Consider the following 6,000-nt stretch of genomic DNA (forward strand, 5'->3'; position numbering starts at 1 on the left):
TGTTCCCCCCTGATAATGAGACATCAGAGGTTATTAGGGCATCAGTGACAAGGACGTTTCGCTCCTCTTTACACCACATATAGCTCAGCACTCTGTCTGGTTACTCTTTGGGCACTGGGATGACACTGTCTATACGGACACAATATTTACCTGTCTCATTCCAATAGTGCATTACAGAGAACCTCTGCCAGAAAGAGTTTCCTCATCCCCCCCCCTATCGCTCTCACCTGAGGTGACAATCTTTACAGATTGGGTGTGATGGCCGCAGCGTGAAGACATCTTTTGTTCAGAACACTATATTAACCCTTTCCAATCCATTTATTTTTTCTCACCCATTCTCCCCAGCTGCAAATAAATTGGAGCTGGGAGAATGGGTGAGAAAAAATACATTTTCCCTGCACCCTCTTGATCTGACAGAGTTCAGGAGGGTGCAGGGAGGGACCTGCTTACCTGACCGGCGTCTTGTGCATTCTCCTTCTGCCTCCCGGCTCGGCGATCATGTGACCGCTGGGGTCAGGTGACACCTGGCGGTCACATGATCGCCGGGTCGGGAGACAGAAGGAGAATGCACAAGACGCCGGTCAGGTAAGCAGGTCCTTGCACGGTGCAGGCTCCCGGCTCGGCGTTCATGTGACCGCCGGGGGTCAGGTAACACCGGCGGTCACATGATCGCCGGCCGGAATCTATGCATTGCATAGCGCTAATTGAGCGCTATGTAATGTGTAAAGGAGTGGGCAGAAAGGGTTAAAAACCCTTTCTGCCTTCTCCTCGGGGGTCCTCGATGACGACCAGTAAAGGAGTGCATCTGCACCCGATGTGCCTGACGATCGGGTGCAGATCCACTCCTGCACTGCAGTGTCGGGCCTGCCCCGACATCGGAGCTGTGGAGGAAAATGATGATGTCGGGGCAGGCCCGACATTGGACTGGAAAGGGTTAAGGGCCTTTCACACGGTCCAACAGGTCTGCGAAGAAAAAATTGTTGCATATTTAATTAGTGGGTTTAACAGTATTTTTTGTGCTGATTACGGTAAAAATAGTGAAAAAATTCCATCACCCCTAGATAAGTCACAAATTTCACCTGAAATTTTCTTATTTTCAGGGTTTTTCAGGTTCGGTACGCGTACGACAACAAATCTAAACTGTCTGCTAGGCGTGACCTTGACTGCAGTCAGTGACTCAGTGTGGAGCAGCCACTGTGGTGGACGCATCAAACAGTTTTGTGATACGGTATTTAGAAGAAATGGCTACTAGAAGATGTGTCAACTCTCCTAACTGCTTCTGTTATATTTGTGGGTCTTATACCGTCAAGAAGCAACAAAGGAACATTTCTAATTTTGTTTAGAAGGTGCATTTTGCATACTTTGGTATGAAATTAGGGGACCAAGATAAATCTTGGGCTCCCCATATAGTGTGTTCTGTGTGAGACAATAGTTTCAAGGTAAGAAGAAATCATTTCGTTTTGGAGTACCCATGGCTTGGGGAGAGCCTAAAAATCACAGTGATGACTGTTATTTTTGTTCTTGTTCAGGAAGGACATTTCATACCCAACCAACATACGTCCGGCTCTTCGCCCTGTTCCTCATGGACCCGACTTGCCTATTCCTTCACCTCCGGATACCCTGGACAATATTTTAGACGATTTAGACCAAATGTCACATAGTAGCAGCGATAATGATGACAGCTATGATCCAGGTACCAATGACCCTGAACTTTTCTCTCAATCAGACTTGAACGATTTAGTACGAGATCTGGGCCTACCAAAGGATTCAGCGGAAGTGTTAGGGTCTAGACTTAAAGAAAGACATGTGTTAGCCTCCGGTGTTTCATTTTCATGGTACCGACTTAGAGAAAAGGAATTTGTCCCTTTTTTTACACAAGAGGGTGAACTAGTTTTCTGCAACAATGTACCTGGAATCATGGAAATGTTCAACATAACGTATGACCCAGAGGAATGGAGACTTTTCATAGATTCGTCAAAGAGGAGTTTGAAAGCCGCACTTCTTCCCAATGGTAACCAATATGCTTCTGTGCCTGTTGGACACTCAGTCCATTTGAAAAAAGCTACGAAAATCTTGGGTTTGTTCTTAATAAGCTCAGCTACTCTGACCATAAATGGACCATTTGTGGGGATTTGAAAGTTATTTCCAGGTTACTAGGTCAACAAAGTGGTTACACAAAGTTTCCATGTGAATGGGATAGCCGTGACAGGAAACAGCACTATGTCAAGCAGACCTGGCCAATCAGAAAGGCTCTTATTCCTGGAGTTAAAAATGTTGAAAGACAAAGTTTAGTGGATCCTAAAAAGATCTTACTTCCACCACTTCATATCAAATTGGGACTAATGAAACAGTTTGTGAAAGCATTACACAAAGAAGGAGAGTGTTTCAAGTATCTCTGTGAACAGTTTCCTGGTCTATCAGATGCTAAGCTGGAAGAGGGAGTCTTTGTTGGGCCTGACATAAGAAAACCTTTACAAGATGAAATCTTTGTCACTAAAATGGAAATGGAAGAAAAAAAATGCCTGGAATTCATTTAAACGTGTTGTAACAGGCTTTCTTGGAAATAAAAAAGACCCAAACTACAAAACTTTGGTTGCTGAATTGTTACAAAACTACAAAATCTTGGGCTGCAACATGAGTGTCAAAGTCCATTTCCTTCACTCACATCTGGACTACTTTCCAGAAAATCTTGGGGCTGTAATGAGGAACAAGGAGAACGTTTCCATCAAGATCTAAAAGAAATGGAGCGCAGATACCAAGGTCGATGGAATGTCAACATGATGGCAGACTACTGTTGGATGTTAAAAAGGGAAAATTCACAAGAACACAGCCGAAAAAGTACCAAAAGAAGCTTTGATGGAAGAAGAAAACGTTTTTACAAAGACTTATAATAACTTTGCAACACATGTGTATCACTATTATGCTTATTGTAGCTAGGTATTGTTGTTTTTTTTGCTTTTACTTCATGTTAAAATAATAAAAACAAATAAAAAATTTCCGTTTTTTGTATTTTTTCCAAATACTTCAACTTTATTTTGCAGGCAAGCCTTACGTGATAGAAAAAAACCCATGTCATTTTTGAAATCTGTGCAAAAAACTACATAAAGATGATTTAACAAAATCAAAACAATTTTTTAAAAAGTTTTTTTTTGCAGACCTGTTGTTTGGATTGCCGGGATATAGCGAGAATCTGAACGATCATTGTTCAGGGTGCGGGCGTGCCCGGCTGCACGGCGTGCCAGAATTAATTTGCTACTCGCTCGTCGCTCAGTTTCTGCATGCAGAAAACTAACTGACGGATCGTCCCGTGTTAACAGGCAGAGGTCCACTAATGAATGACTGCCTGTTTACGACCCGCTCTACCTCCAAGCACCGAGCGATGATCATTCCATAAAAGCAGTGAAACGATTATCGCTGGCAGGACCTGTCTTGCATCTGCGCCCAACAGGTCGTCCCGTTTAAAAGCACCCTTATTCAGAACAGAGGAGTACAAAGAATGTATCTCTGGAGGACCCAGCATACGCAGGCATTACAGAGACAAGCCATTGATTACAATGAGAACTGTGTAAAACTGCATGTGTCCTGTGGAGGCGCTGTAGGGAAGCAGAACACTTACTACTAAGACTCCTCCCTCCACCCTTATCACAGCAGGAATTCACAGCAACTGTCTGGGGAGCCTATTAACAATACATTCATATAAAAGTAGCTGAAAACCCTTTACAGCGAGCTGCTTGCTTTATGGCGGTGTAAATTAAAGGGCGACCCCACATATATTGGCTTTAAAACTAATAATGCAACTATTACAAGGGTTCTGCTATTTCCAGGAATTGCTGACAGAAAGCCAAAATGTTATGATGTACTCACTATTAGTTTTACCTATGGACAGAATAGTGGTGGTGAGCGGTACTGCAAGTGATAAAGAAAAGACTTAACCCCTTCAGGACTAAAGATTTTCCATTTTTTTCTTTTTCATCCCCCACCTTCCAGGAGCCACAAGCTTTTAGTTTTTTCTCTTGACATGGCTGTATTTTTTTTTATCTATCTTCATCCGTTTGGCCATTGTAGATTGTGGCGTGTCAGATGAGGGTATAATGGAATATTATGGTAGGAGCCGCGGCACAATGCGGCCATTGAAAAGCGTGTACTTTAGCTTTTTTGCTCACACTCGCAGATACAAATTGCGTATTGTACGAGCAGAGGAAGAATCGCAGCATGCTCTATTTTGCCGCGGACTACACTCAGACGGCCTCTAACCTGCAGTCTATGCGCAATTACCATTACGTATGTGCTGCGGATACCCTCGTCATCGCTGCGGGAAATACAGATATTGAAAACGAAAAAATATATACTGTGCATGATTGACATCGAGCCGCCGCAGCCATCTGCGATACAGGAAAATAAGCACAGGGTCGCTGGCCGGGCTCACAGCCGGAATTTACTGTGGGCCTCCCAGATGCAGAATCCGGTCCGCGGTGTGAGCCCAGCCTTAGCCATATTTATAATGAAATCCCTATATAAAAAAATATATATATTTGGTATCACCGCGTCCATAAAAGTCCGATCTATCAAAGTATCGCATTATTTATCCCGCATGTTGAACGTTGTCAGAAAAAAAATTTGCAACGCCAAAAATTTAGCTTTTTTGGTCGCCCGATCTCCAAGAAAAAATGTGGTAAAAAACAATCAAAAAGTTACGCATACTCCAAAATGGTAGCAAAAGAAACTACAGGACGTCCCACAAAAAACGAGCCCTACACAGCTCTATCAATAAAAAAACTCAAAAGTTATTAGCGGTCAGTAGATGGCGGCAGAAAAGAATTTTTTTCTAAAGATATTTTATTTTTTAAAAGTCGTGCAGCAAAACAAAACCTCTACAAGTTCAGTGTGGCAGTAATCGTACTGACCCATACAAACCTCTACAAGTTCAGTGTGGCAGTAATCGTACTGACCCATACAAACCTCTACAAGTTCAGTGTGGCAGTAATCGTCCTGACCCATACAATAAAGTTATCATGTCGTTTTTGCTGCAGTTTGTGCGCTGTAGAAACAAGACCCCACCCCCAAAAAATGGCGGAATTTAGTTTTTTTTGCATTTTAGGCCTCATGTCCACGGGGAAAATCAGGCCCGCTACGGATTCTCCATGGAGAATCTGTAGTGGGTCCCTCCTGCCCCACGGACATGAGCGCTGAAAAGAAGAATTAATAAGAATTAACTTACCCGCAGCGGACCGGGCAGGTCTTCTCTTCCTCACGGCCGGATCTTCTTTCTTCAGCCGGCGGATGTACTCGGCACGTCGGCGGCGTGCCACGCGCATGCGCCGGGCACATCCGCCGAGCCGAAGCAAGAAGATCCGGCCTTGAGGAAGAGAAGACCTGCCCGGTCCGCTGCGGGTAAGTTATTCTTATTTTAGGTCTCCCGCGGATCCGGACGGCTTCCATAGGCTTCCATAGAAGCCTGCGGGAGCCGTCCCCGTGGGAGACCCGCACGAAAATGGAGCATGTCGCGTTTTTTTACATGCTCCATTTTTTTTAAAATTCACTTTTATTGACCATCCGTGGGTATTTATCTACCCGCGGGTGGTCAATGCATCCCTATGGGGTGCGGATCCGCGGGCAGGAGAAGAGTTAAAATCCGCTGCGGATTTTAATTCTTCTTTTGCCCGTGGACATGAGGCCTTACTCTTAGAATTTTTTACAAGTTTTTCCGTACATTATACGGTACATTAAATAGAACCACTGAAAAATACAACTCGTCCCGCAAAAAGTGGAGAGGAGAAGATGAAAATGTAAAAAAAAGGGGTTAATGGTGCCATTTAATGCGCCGTATAATGTACAAAAACTCTTTTCAAAATTTTTTCTAGCGGGTTCTGGCATTGCGCACTTTTTTTAAGGTCTTCACCGTCCAGAATTAATATTGTGATATTTTAATAGTTTGGACTTTAACGTATGGGAATACCAAATATGTGTTTTTTTTTTCAATTATTTAGATATCCATGAGGG

This window comes from Eleutherodactylus coqui, chromosome 3 (genome assembly GCF_035609145.1).
Source record: "Eleutherodactylus coqui strain aEleCoq1 chromosome 3, aEleCoq1.hap1, whole genome shotgun sequence".
Classification (NCBI taxonomy): Eukaryota; Metazoa; Chordata; class Amphibia; order Anura; family Eleutherodactylidae; genus Eleutherodactylus; species Eleutherodactylus coqui.